The 13300-nt window shown below is 47.1% G+C and overlaps 1 protein-coding gene across 2 annotated transcripts in view; it reads left to right on the top strand.

The window, feature by feature from the left end:
• SCFD2 (sec1 family domain containing 2) overlaps positions 1 to 13300 on the top strand; it is a 395759-nt gene that overhangs the window by 366084 nt on the left and 16375 nt on the right. The window lies entirely within an intron of this gene.

Raw genomic sequence — 13300 nt, 5'->3', positions numbered from 1 at the left:
CAGCTTCTCAAAAGTGTTCAAGGGCTCCTGTGTAGATGTGAGCCAGGGTTGTCTAGCAGCTCTTCATACTGGCTGGTTTTTACAGATGCTTCCCAGCTAGATGTGCTCTCTGAATTTCTCTGCCTGAGCACTCTATTGCTTCATTCATAAGCTTGGACTTAACCTTGAAGAGAAACTGAAATAAGAAGTGTGGACTTCCCTGCCCTGGTCGGTCAGGTCTGAGGACAGCCCACCATGACCTTTTGCAGTCAGCCTGCTGCATCCATAGTCTGGCCAAGGGCCCAAGTGGAGGCTCGAACCTGCCCGCGCTCTGCTCACTGCGGGAGTTTCTGATTTGCAAAGAGGCACGGTGTCAGTGAGAGGAGGCCCTAACTTGCCCGAACATGACTTGCCAGTAATGTTCCACAAAAGAACAGTTTCCTGGCAAAAGGGTTCTGTGACAAAACATGTTCAGAAAACCCTCGGTTAAACAGAAAATTAAACCAAAAGTCTTTGCTGTCATATGTCACAGTGCCTTTAATACACTAATGGACTTAGCAACTCTCCGACGGCCGACAGAGACCATCTGTTGTAGGAGGACTGTCCACTTGCATTTTCCATCGCTGTTGTATGAACCATGAGACATCACATCTTTAAATTACCCTTTTAAACTCTGCAGTGTGTTTTCTGTAGCTCTCCTTGCAGTTGGAAGCTTCACTGTCCTAAGACGGGCTTTGCCTGGGGGGATGTTTAGAACTGTCCTGGGCCATCACTGGGCTGCCATGTTTCTCTCCATTCAAATCCCTGGAGTTAGGGCTCATGCAGAGATGCTCCTGCCCCCAGAGATGGATCCCAAACGGAGGTTTCCATTTAATGGATTTAGGAAAAAGAATCATGCATTCTCCCAGCAGCTGCCAGGACCCACTCCTCAGCCCCCAGCTGCTGGGCCTCTGCACTCACTCACCAGGGGCATCTCATTTGTCTGCAGGTGGTGGGAGAGTCTTGGTGGGCTAGGCAGAACCCTCCCCACCCCAGCACCCCAAGGGAGAATCATTTTATTTTGTTTGTACCTGGGCCTCTATGGCTGGCTCTTCTCATCATTCCAGAGAACTTGGCAAGGAAAGTTCCTGGCAGCCCATGTGTCAGGGTTTGAACAAACCTGCAGTAAATGAAAAGAGGAACACTAGGGCTTTGAGGAACCACCTTTGATTTCCCGTAGAGCTCTGTCTTTGACATGGGGGTGTGCCATCGGGAGAGGGTGTCTTCTACTTTGGTTTAAGGCTGGTGGAAAGAAGAGGATGTGGAGGGAGGAGGCAGAGGCTCTCATGGCCACAGCCATTCACCAGTCTCCCTGGTCCTGTTCTGAGCTTCTCACTACCAAAGTCAGGCAGCTAAGCTGTGGTCACCTGTACCCGGGGATCAGCCACTCTCACATTCAAACCTCACGATGACCCTTTCATTATCCCTGCTTTACCCATGGGGAAACTGAAGCCCAGAAGGGGTAGGCAGCAGACATGAACTTTCAGAAGGCTGAACAGCACACAGGAAGTGGGACGCCAGGATTCGTCCCTAGATCCATCTTATTCCAAAGTCCATGCTTTTACACACAACTTTTCTTGGCACCAGGATGCTACCAAGTATTCTCTTGAAAGTTCAGTATTCATGTGTCATAAATTCTTTTCTTCCTGATGACTCATTAGCACAGATGCTTTCCCTCTCCAGTATCTATGCAGTGCCTAAATCAGCTCCCAGCCCGGAGTGATCCTCAGAACAGGCCAGGTGAGGGCCCTCTCCCAGGGTCATCTGCTGGTACTGCTTCTCTGGGACTCAGTCCAGGGACTCATGGGCCGTACAGCCCCAGGAGGAGAAATGTGCGCAGTGGTGTTGGGTTTCCTCCACACGCTGCAGCTTCATTCTGTATCAGCGGCCAACAGCCATTGCTTTCCTGCCACTCTCTGCCCTACTCTTTGCCTCTGGGACCTGTTTCCCCCTCTTCTCACTCAGAGCCAACTGAAGCTGAGCCTGAAAGGAGCAGACAGACAGAACCTGATGAAAGAAAGGTGTCCGTGTGGCCTCCTTCTCAGCCTGGTGTGCTGCTCGTCCAAACAGGAGAGCCGTGGTGCTGGAAAGGGAGCTGAGCTGCCCGCCTGTCTCTGGACTCACATGGTTTCACAGATGACATCAGCTCAGAGTCATCAGAGGGAGGACCTGTAGCCTAGGCAGTGGGTGAGAAGCCGGGGAGACATGTGCTAGTAAGTAGACCAGTAGATGTTCCAAGACCATCGGAGAGGGGTTTCCAGGCCCCAGGGTATCGTCAGGGCTCCGTACCTTCTGCACACACCTCTGCGGCTGCACATACTCCTTGCTTTATCATTCTACATCTTTATCATTACACATTGAAGTGAAATGAAGATCGCTCAGTCATGTCTGACTCTTTGCGGACTATAAATTGAAGATGATAATAGTAGCCACTTTGTAGGGCTGTTGTGAGAATGACGTGAGTTCATACATACAGGGTATTTACAACGGTGCCTGCCCTACAGTAAGTGCTAAATATGTATTTGCTATTTTTATTTTTACAAGTTCATGGTCCTGGTCAGAGTGTGGTTCCCAAGAGCCACCTTGAGAATCTTTGTATCCCTGTGTGGAGCCAACATGCGGGCATTTGATGCATACAGATCGACTGCTGAGTGAACACGTGAATCACATAGGAGAGAATAGACACCTCCCCGCAAAGCCACGAGCATGTCCTCTCTCACTCCTGACTTGTTCTTGCTAAGAGACGTGGAGTCTCCGTACCTGTGGGAAGCTGTGTTTGTACAACCACGCTGTGGTTTTCCAGACCCCTTTGTTCTCCCCTGTGAGTCCAACCTTGGTGTCCTCAGTCTCAGGGGACACAGACCGTCCCGCCTGGGGCAAGCTGTGGAGCCTGTGAGATTCCGTACATGTGCTGTGATGAGATGGTTCAAAGGAGGCCAGCTGGGCTAGACCCTGACCACCTGGGGAATGGAGGCAGAAGCCCAAAACAACTCGGGCCCCTAACTCCACCAGGAGCCCTACAGAAGCTCTGTCTCCACATCCCGGGAGAGGGCAAATGCTCCACCCCACAAGTGCCCCTCAGACAGCCTCTGTGCTGTAGGGAAATGAGACTTCCATCCCAGATGCTCCAAAGTGGCTCACAGCATTCAGTCTCACTGATGTACGTGTCTGCAGATGGTGAAAGTTAGGGGATACCCCCATGTGTCCAGGATTCTCTGCATCAGACAAATCCTCTGTGAGAGGGAAGTCAAGGCGGCTGGGTTCTGCCCTTAGTACAGTCAGAACCTCATGTGCTGATATCAGACTGCAACTTGTTAAAGTCACTTTCCTTCCATTGCTTTAGCACGCTTTCCTGTATAAATCAAACTCTCCAGACAAGTCTCTCATCTCCACCTGTCCCAGTTATCAATCGGTGCATCAGAAGCCATGTTGAAACACTGGCTTTAAATATCATTGGTCATTTATTTTGTTCATGAATGTGCTGTCTGGGCAGAGCTCAGCAGAGAAGAATTCGCCTCCAAGGTTATGCTGACCATCAACTGGTAGCTCAGCCCGGTCTGTGAGCTGAAGGCCTCAGTTCCTCTCCACACAGGCTTTTCCACGTGGCCTGAGCTTCCTCACAGCAAGGCAGCCGCATCCCAAGGACAAGCATCCTGAGAGAGAGCACCAGGTGGGAACCTCAGAAGCCGCAGAGCATCACTCCCACAGTGCTCTGTCAGTTGAAGCAGTCACAAACGCCTTCCTGGGTTCAAGGGGAGGGACCTGCTCTCTTCCTATTAAAAAGGGAACCAGAGCATGAGGAGCAGAAAATATCATCGAGGCCACTTTGGAAAAATACCATCCACCCTCCACCTAAGTGTAGGATTGGCTGTCCCGCCCAGCAAGAATGGTGGTTGAATTCTACAAGTTTCTCTTCAATCTAGAGGACAGAAAATTCACTCACTCATGCTTCTGATCTGGTTTCAAAATAAATGAGCCCGGAAAGGCTCTGATAGCAAAAGGCATGCTTGCTGTTTGCCTAAATCATTTTAAATAATATAATCTTTTTAAAAAATTAACAAAAAATAAAAAAAGCCTTCCTGAGGGATGAGACGCTGAGCTGTAGAACTTTGCTCTCCCAAATTCTCCCCATCAGGCCTGTCAAGGAAAGAGACAGGCCGGGGAGCAGAGCTGGGCACCCTCGAGGTCATTCTGCCTGAGGTTCTAAGCAAGTGTTTGGAGTCAACTCAGCGTACTCCTCCACCGGAGGCTAGACTTGTGGTTAGCCGCACAGAACTGTCGGCTTCAAAGGGCAGTGTCCTGGGTGGAGGGGAGTATCAAAGTCCAGAGAAACCGCTTTGGCAGAACCTGACTTTTTTTAAACAGTCAAGTACGTCTTCTCTCCCAATGCCTGTGCGTGAAGCACCTTGATCTCTGTAGAAAAAAACTTGATAGAGATCTAATAAATAAGTTGAACCATACCTTCCCACTCTCACAACAGCGTTAATTTAATTTAAAATGAGCATGTCTAATAGGCAGCACTTTGAAAATGCGTTTCTGGAATTTGTGGTTTGGATTTCAGTCTCCTGAAAATAATATATTTTATATCTGCTCCATGTGTTTGGACTCCAACTTGTTTTGACTAAAGGACATGATTTGTCAAGATGTTTTCCCTGCTGGAATTGGCATGAGCAGGGCGGGTTGTATCTGATGAAATTGCACAAGGCCCTTTCACCTCCTTTTACGAGCGTTGTTAAACTGCGTGTTGTTGTTGTTCCCTTTCTTATGGCCGTGCCTAACTGGAAAAAAAATAAAAGATTTACAAAAAACACTCACAGAAGACTCAGTGCTTGCCTCTGGGCCCTCAATAGGAGTTCCTGTGAGTGTTCCATGGCCTGGGCCCACAGGGTAGAGGGGGCAGCTGCTCAGGCCCACCTGGAAACGCTGGAGCTGAGATACGTTGTTGGCAATTAACCAAGTGGCACTAACTTCGTCAAGGAAAGCCCTCATCAGGAGGACCGAGTGTCTCCAAGAACTCAAGGGCAGCCATGCAGTGAGCCTCAGGAAAGACTGGGCCCAAGAACTGGAAAGCCATCAGGAAACCAGACAGTTCTTAAAGACAGGCTGCGGCCTGCAGAAGATGCCAAGAACCATCCCCGCTCAGGGTCCACGCTCAGTGAACACGAGTCAAGTGAACGGCTGGGAGCTGTGCCACAGGCGCTGGTGCTTCTTAGGAGCTTTGACTGGGCCCCGTCTGTCTTGGGTCAAGTCTCCATTCCCAGGGGAGGGTCTCACATTGGGCCTGGGTCAGGGGCCCATTCCTGCACCATTCAGTCGAGGTCGGAGGAGGGCAGGACCACATTGTAACTACACAGCTGCCAGGAGCCCACCCCGTGGCCATGCAGATGGTGGGGACTGTTTATGTGTGAGCTGGACAGACATCTACAGATGCAACTACAATGGGGTGAAGGAGGCTGTAAGGATAAAGGGCAAAAATGACGAGCTTCGGGTGCAATTTGATGTCAGATCCCTGGACTGAGGATGGTCATCAAGTCCAGCTCCTCATCATTTACATAAGAAAAACACAACTCAGAGATGAACTGTTGGCTTAGGCCCATTATACTTAATAGCATTTCTGATGAGAGGAAAACATCTCAGCATTTGGTGTCTGTTGATTAAATCAGCACAAGTCTTGGAATTTGTTTGCAATACTATTTATAACTATTGTTTATATTTTCTCCTTCTCAATTATGCTCCATACTATGGTTTGATTTTTGTGTAACATTTGCTAAATAAGATCCATAAGTTCTAGTGAGTTAGATCTTGGAAAGAATCATTAAACACAAACTTAGTTTTGGCCGGCTACAAACTTTGCCTGCCTGTGAACAATTACCGAGAGCCTCTTGCATGCTAGTCACTCTGTGGGTAAGGAAGATGCAGACAGGCTAGCTGTCCTTCCTGTCACAGCACAGCTCACATCGGAGAGCTTACAGTTGGTTAGGGAGAAGGACAGGAACCTTGAGAGTGGGGAGGACAAGAGAGAAGTGGTGTCTGGGCAGGCTGTGAGAGTACGGGAAAGGGGGAGCTTAATCAGGGAGTCAGAGGAGTTGAATGTGTCTGACCAGTAGGAGTTGAGATACAAAGTGAAGGAAGTTCTGGGCTAAGTCGAAGGGATTCCAGGCAGCTCCAAACGGCGGGAACTCAGAGCAGCCTGTGAGGAGTGGAAGAAGATAAGACAGAGAGAAGCAGAAGGCAGGTCACGAAGGGCTAGAGGCCTGACATTTGACCAGAAATGATGAGGTTTTATACCATGTTTTTTAGGAATATAGAACCAGTGTATTGGAGAAGGAAATGGCAACCCACTCCAATATTCTTGCCTGGGAAATCCCACGGACAGAGGAGCCTGGCAGGCTATAGTCTGTGGGGTCACGAGAATTGGACATGACTTAGCAACTAAATCACCAAAACAACCAGTGTGTATTTTATAAAGATCACCTGGCAGCAGTGAGCGAGCAGGGAAGGAGGCCAGACTGGCACCAGATTAGGGAGAGAAGGTAAGAAGAGTCGGGGTCAGGTAGGGGCTGAGGGAATGAAGGCAAGGATGCAGCCCTGGTGGGTCCCACTGGACTGGGCGTTGATGGGATGTGGAAGTAAATGAGGGCATTGTCCAGGGCCCCTCGTCCAGTCGGGGATGATTGGATGGCAGGTGTTTACATTCTCTCTGACTCAGAAGCAGAAATGGAGAAGAAAATAACTTGTGTTTTAGAGTTTAGGTGCCTGTGAGACAGCTTTGCAGCTCAGCAGAGCCTGGGCCTGCGGTAGCGACCTGGGGACACAGGCCCTCTGAGGCCTGGACAATGGACAGGACAGGGCCACCCAAGGAGGGTATTTGGGAGAAGAGACCCCAGCAGTCAGGAACACAGTGTGTGATGGGATAGGTCAAGCAAGAGGAGAGCCCAGGAGGCAGGAAAGACACTGAGAGGGCTTGGAAAACAGAGAGGGGTTGGGGTGGGGGTGGGAGTCTCCAGAATGGGGACGCCATCCACGGCAGCAAATGCAGCAAGGAGGTCGAGCTAATGACAGAGTGACCCTGGCAGCATGGCAGCCTTTGCACTGAGATGAAATAAGTCCCGCGAGGAAACTGGTCATTGGCTGACATTGCCGAAGAACTAAAAGTACAGAGTTTTAAGAGATGAGAGCTAGTAAAAATGCTTTCAGTTTGAAAAATCTGTTTATATATATGAGGGCGTGTGGAATGTATCCCACTCTTCTCTGAGGCAGACCTGGATTTCTGTCTCAGCCCTATAGCTTACGAATTGGAAAACTTGGGACAAGTCACTTCCCCTCTGTAAGCCTCACTGTCTCTGTCTGTAAAATGGAGCTTCTACCTACTTCACAGATTCTAAGATTGTGCAAAGTAATCCTTGCCCTGTGCGTGCATGCCAAGTGACTTCAGTTGTGTCCGACTCCATGCAGCCCTATGGATTATATAGCCCACTAGGCTCCTCTGGCCATGGGTTTCTCCAGGCAAGAATGCTGGAGTGGGTTGCCTATTCCCTTCTCCAGGGGAATCTTCCCTACTCAGGGATCAAACCCATGTCTCTTACTTCTCCTGTGTTGGCAGGCGGGTTCTTTACCGCTAGTACCACGTAAGAACCCCAACCCTGCTTTATTTCCTCCATAGCACTTACTGCTTTCCTCACTTATCAATTTACTTCTGTATTTTGTCATATTCCCCAACAAAAATATAAATTCTTTGATGGCAGAGATGCTTCTTGGTTCATTCACCGCTGAGTTCCCAGTGCCTACAGCAGTGTCTGGCCCATAGTACTTGCTCAATAGGTATTTGTGGAACGGATGAATGAATGAATAAAAAGCGGGGCTGGACGTGAAGTGTTCAGTGGCCGCAGCGGTGCTGTTACTGACTCTTCTGGGGACAAGAGCCATTACGAGGCCACCTTCAAAGTCAGCACAGCTGCTCTCAGGGCCCAGGGACCTTTGGGCCAACGCTCCCATTATGCTGTCTCCCTCCTACGAGGCCTGCCCACTGTTGGAGAATGGAGGACCTGACCGTTGCGTGTGCTGGGGACAAATGAGTCAGTCATGAAGAGAAACAGAGTGGAGAGGAATCAGCAGCTGGGTTCCCGGAATGCCCAGCGAACTCCAGGGAACCAGGAGCAGAGGAAACACTTCCCATAGAAACCAGTCAGGACATCAAAGAGTGCTCTTGGGGCCACAGCTGCAGAGAAGGTGTCGGCATCCTTGGCTTCAAAGGCTGGGTAAATGGTGGGGAGAAATGGTCTTCTCTGACCAGAACTGATGTCTTAAAATCACAGCCAATGAAGGTTTAGAAATGTCTTAAAGTCACAGCCAGTGAAGGTTTAGAAAATGAAAGAAAGGGCAGTGAGCCCGACTTGCTTTATTAATCTGTGTGTTTATTATGGCAGTAATGACGTTTACATCTTGCAACTTCAAAGTGCCCTACGCCGTGAACTCACATACAAATGAGACTCAGCCGAGTGTGGCTGATTATAAGGAATGTGTTATTCTGATGGAAAAGACTGGAAAGACTCCACTTCCCAATAGTCTGCCAACTTGATGTGTTCTATAAAGGAAGCTGGTATCAAAACATAAATCTAAACAGAAACCAAAATAGCAAACAGCAACATGCATTAATGGCACCCGTTAATTTGTACCAAAATCAACATTCTCTCAACTCCTTGGCCCAGGGGTATTGATCCCTGTTGCTGTTTCTTTTTTCCTTTTCATCTTTCAATGCATCCTTCCAAGATTCTTGCAGTGTACTTCAGAGTCCGGACTCTCTTATGGAAAGCATATGTCTTTGAGAACATGCTGTACCAATGTGAAGTTCTGAAGCCAGTTGTATTTCTGTCCCAGGAATAAGTGAGAAACAATTGTTTGTGGGTTGGAAGGAACTTCAGGTTGTTACTCAGCCAGGAAAACCATGCATAGAATGGAGTGTCTAAAAGATCTCTCTCTTAGAGAGAGAGCTAAGGAAAGAAAGACATCTCCAGTTAACCTGTGGACCTCATCCATTCATTCTTTTTATTCACGCAACACTTGTTGAAAGTTTACCATGAGCTAGCTCTATGCTCAGAGCCCAAAACATCAAGATAAATACGATCAATCCCTACCCTCCAGTAGCTTACAGTCTAGGAGAGGAGATAGGCAGGCCTATTGAGGTTTCAGCCCGTGTGACAAGGCCAGGGCAGAGGTGTCTATCAGATTCAGGTCATGGGGCAGGAGTTGAGAGGTGGTTAGAGAGAGATTTTTAGAGGCGAGGATGGCTTTTAAAGAGAGAAGGAAGGAGATAAAGAAGAGCAGACAAATATGCAACAAGCAGCAAAGGTTTACTGTATAGCACAGGGAACTACAGTCAATATCTTATAATAACCTATAATGGAAAATAATTTCAAAAATAATGTATGTGTATTTATATAACTGAATCACCTTGCTATGTACCTGAAATGTAAGTCAACTGTGCTTCAATAAAACATATATGTTAAGATAAAAAGGAGAGCCAAGGGCACTTTACACAGAGGAAACTGCCCATGCCACATAACATAAGACAATGCAGATGGTGCTCAAAGTGTTTAATACCTGGAATGTGATGGGCACAGACAGAGGCCACTGGTGTGGCCAGGCCAAACCCACCCATGTGGTCCCAACCAATTCCTGTGGGCCCCAGATCTTTCCCACTAATACAGAAAAACCCTTGGGGTATATCATTGAACAAGAAAAGCAAAGTCCAGTATTGAGCAGCTAGAAGTCAAGATAGCAGTTGTCCCTTGGCGAGGTAGTGACATGAAGGGGGCATGAAGGGATCCAGAGTGCCAGCTTTCTGTTTCTGATCTAAGTACTGGTCACAAGGGTTTGGTTTATGAAAATAAATTGAACACTTGTGATAAATGCTCTTTTCAGGGCAAGTGTTCAGTAAAATGTTGCATGTTTAGCAAAATGTTTTTTTTTAAATACCATGCATTCATGGATGGTTCAGGTCTTTGAGTGACTCCAGCAAACAGTGTATATGGAGGAGATGAAAATGGAGACAAAAAGCAAAGCCATGTGAGCAAAACCTTATATACTGAATTGAGGAGTCTGAACTTTATCCTTCCTGGCTCTGAGCATGTGAGGAGGTGACCGGTGTTTAAGACTGTAACCTCTGCAGTTTGGCCCCTGCCTCCATGATTTAGTCACTATATGTAAACTTCAGTCTCTTCATCTGCATCATATACCAATGATTGTATTTGCCTCCTAAGGATTTTTGAGAATGAGATAAGATAATGCACAAAGATTCAATGATAAATATTTGCACTTTAGAAAGTTCACTTAAGCAGGAATGAGAAGAATGGATGGGGGTGGCCAGACGAGGGACAGGAAGACAAGTTAGAAGACTCTAGCAATAATCTGGAGAAGGCAATGGCACCCCACTCCACTACTCTTGCCTGGAAAATCCCATGGATGGAGGAGCCTGGTAGGCTGCAGTCCATGGGGTCGCTAAGAGTCAGACACAACTGAGCGACTTCCCTTTCACTTTTCACTTTCATGCATTGGAGAAGGAAATGGCAACCCACTCCGGTGTTCTTGCCTGGAGAATCCCAGGGACGGGGGAGCCTGGTGGGCTTCCGTCAATGGGGTCGCACAGAGTCGGACAAGACTGAAGCGACTTAGCAGCAGCAGCAGCAGCAATAATCTAGTAAAGAAGAAATGAGGGACTTCCCTGGTGGCCCAGTGACTAAGACTCGGAGCCCCCAGTGCAGGGGCCAGGGTTCAATCCCTGGTCAGGGAGCTAGATCCCACATGCCACAACAAAGAGTTTGCATGCTGCAACCAAGACCTAGCACAGCCAAAATAAATAATAAATATAAGGATTAAAAAGAAGAAGAAATGAAAGCCAACCAGAACAGGGATAGTGGGAATCAAAGAGAGATCAGTAAATTGGAGGGGGCAGAATTAACAGACTTACCTAGGAGATCAAAAAGATAGCAAGTCCAAGATGACTTCTAGGTATCTGGCCCAGGTGACTGTGAAGGTAGTGATGCTTATAAAAAGTTAAGAGAAGGAATAGACTTGGCAGGGGGTGGGGAGTGGTTAAAATCATGCACCAAATTTGAAATCTGTTGAGTTTAGGAATGCCAGGAGGCATCCAGGTGGAGATGGCCACTGGAACTAAATAAAGATGCTGAAGACATAGATTTGGGAAGAATTAAAAGATTATTGGAGGCATATAAGTAGATGAGGTCCTCAAGTGAGAGTATCACAGTTCAGTTCAGTTCAGTCACTCAGTCATGTCCGACTTTTTGTGACCCCATGGACTGCAGCACACCAGGCCTCCCTGTCCATCACCAACCCCCACAGTTTACTCAAACTCATGTCCATTGAGTCGGTGATGTCGGTGATGTCATCAAACCATTTCATCCTCTGTCGTCCCCTTCTCTTCCTGCCTTCAGTCTTTCCCAGCATCAGGGTCTTTTCCAATGAGTCAGTTTTTCGCATCAGGTGGTGAAAGTATTGGAGCTTCAGCTTCAGCATCCTTCCAATGAATAGTCAGGACTGATTTCCTTTAGAATGGACTGGTTGGATCTCCTTGCAGTCCAGGGGACTCTCAAGAGTCTTCTCCAACACCACAGTTCAAAAGCATCAGTTCTTTGGTGCTCAGCTTTCTCACATCCATACACAACTACTGGAAAAACCATACTTTGACTACATTGACCTTTGTTGGCAAAGTAACATCTCTGCTTTTTAATATGCTGTCTAGGTTGGTCATAACTTTTCTTCCAAGGAGTAAACGTCTTTTAATTTCATGGCTGCAGTCACTATCTGCAGTGACATTGGAGCTCAAAAAAAGTCCATCACTGTTTCCACTGTTTCCCCGTCTATTTGCCATGAAGTGATGGGACCAGATGCCATGATCTTAGTTTTCTGAATGTTGTGTCTTAAGCCAACTTTTTCACTCTCCTCTTTCACTTTCATCAGGAGGCTCTTTAGTTCCTCTTCACTTTCTGCCATAAGGGTGGTGTCATCTGCATATCTGAGATTATTGATATTTCTCCTGGCAATCTTGATTCCAGCTTGTGCTTCATCCAGCCCAGCGTTTCTCATGAGGTACTCCGCATATAAGTTAAATAAGCAGGGTGACAATATACAGCCTTGACATATTCCTTTCCCAATTTGGAACCAGTCTGTTGTTCCATGTCCAGTTCTAACTGTTGCTTCCTGACCTGCATATAGGTTTCTCAAGAGGCAGGTCAGGTGGTCTGGTATTCCCATCTCTTGAAGAATTTTCCACAGTTTGTTGTGATCCACCCAGTCAAAGGCTTTAGCATAGTCAATAAAGCAGAAATAGATGTTTTTGTGGAACTCTGTTGCCTTTTTGATGATCCAACGGATGTTGGCAATTTGATCTCTGGTTCTTCTGCCTTTTCTAAATCCAGTTGGAATATCTGGAAGTTCATGGTTCACGTATTGCTGAAGCCTGGCTTGGAGAATTTTGAGCATTACTTTACTAGCGTGTGAGATGAGTGCAATTGTGTGGTAGTTTGAGCATTCTTTGGCATTGCCTTTCTTTGGGATTAGAATGAAAACTGACCTTTTCCAGTCCTGTGGCCACTGCTGAGTTTTCCAAATTTGCTGGTCTATTGAATGCAGCACTTTCACAACATCATCTTTCAGGATTTGAAATAGCTCAACTGGAATTCCATCACCTCCACTAGCTTTGTTTGTAGTGATGCTTCCTAAGGCCCACTTGATTTCACATTCCAGGATGTCTGGCTCTAGGTGAGTGATCACACCATCGTGATTATCTGGGTCATGAAGATCTTTTTTGTATAGTTCTTCTGTGTATTCTTGCCACCTCTTCTTAATATCTTCTGCTTCTGTTAGGACCATACCATTTCTGTCCTTTATTGTGTCCGTCTTTGCATGAAATATTCCCTTGGTATCTCTAATTTTCTTGAAGAGATCTCTAGTCTTTCCCATTCTATTGTTCTCCTCTATTTCTTTGCACTGACCACTGAGGAAGGCTTTTCTTGCTATTCTTTGGAACTCTGCATCAGATGCTTATATCTTTCCTTTTCTCCTCTGCTTTTCACGTCTCTTCTTTTCACAGCTATTTGTAAGGCCTCCTCAGACGGTCATTTTGCTTTTTTGCATTTCTTTTCCATGGGGATGGTCTTGATCCCTGTCTCCTGTACAGTGTTACAAACCTCCATCCATAGTTCTTCAGGCACTCTGTCTATCAGATCTAGTCCCTTAAATCTATTTCTCACGTCCACTGTATAAT

The sequence above is a fragment of the Bubalus kerabau genome, chromosome 7 (genome assembly GCF_029407905.1).
Source record: "Bubalus kerabau isolate K-KA32 ecotype Philippines breed swamp buffalo chromosome 7, PCC_UOA_SB_1v2, whole genome shotgun sequence".
NCBI classification, from domain to species: Eukaryota; Metazoa; Chordata; class Mammalia; order Artiodactyla; family Bovidae; genus Bubalus; species Bubalus kerabau.
Note: the sequence above shows the minus strand (reverse complement) of the source record. Positions and strands in the feature narration are given on the sequence as shown.